Genomic DNA, 271 nt, shown 5'->3' with positions numbered 1-271 from the left:
TACAGATTCTCAGCCTCTCCAGTGTGGTGCAGCCATTGTTGGACTACTTGGACTCTATCCTGTGAGCTAAGCTGATAAATCTCTATACATATTCATTCTACTGGTTCTGTTTCTTTGGAGAACCCTGACTAGTACACACCCATTACTGGATTCCAAGTTTGCCTCCTGAGTTCTGTGATTGAAGGTGTGTAACTACCACCACAGCAGTGCCTGATATTTCAAAAAATCATTCATTTAAACATCTCTAGTTACCATGTTCTTGACATCATTC

This window comes from Nannospalax galili, unplaced genomic scaffold (genome assembly GCF_000622305.1).
Source record: "Nannospalax galili isolate Female #2095 unplaced genomic scaffold, S.galili_v1.0 scaffold16, whole genome shotgun sequence".
Taxonomy (NCBI): Eukaryota; Metazoa; Chordata; class Mammalia; order Rodentia; family Spalacidae; genus Nannospalax; species Nannospalax galili.
This window is presented reverse-complemented; position numbering follows the sequence as displayed.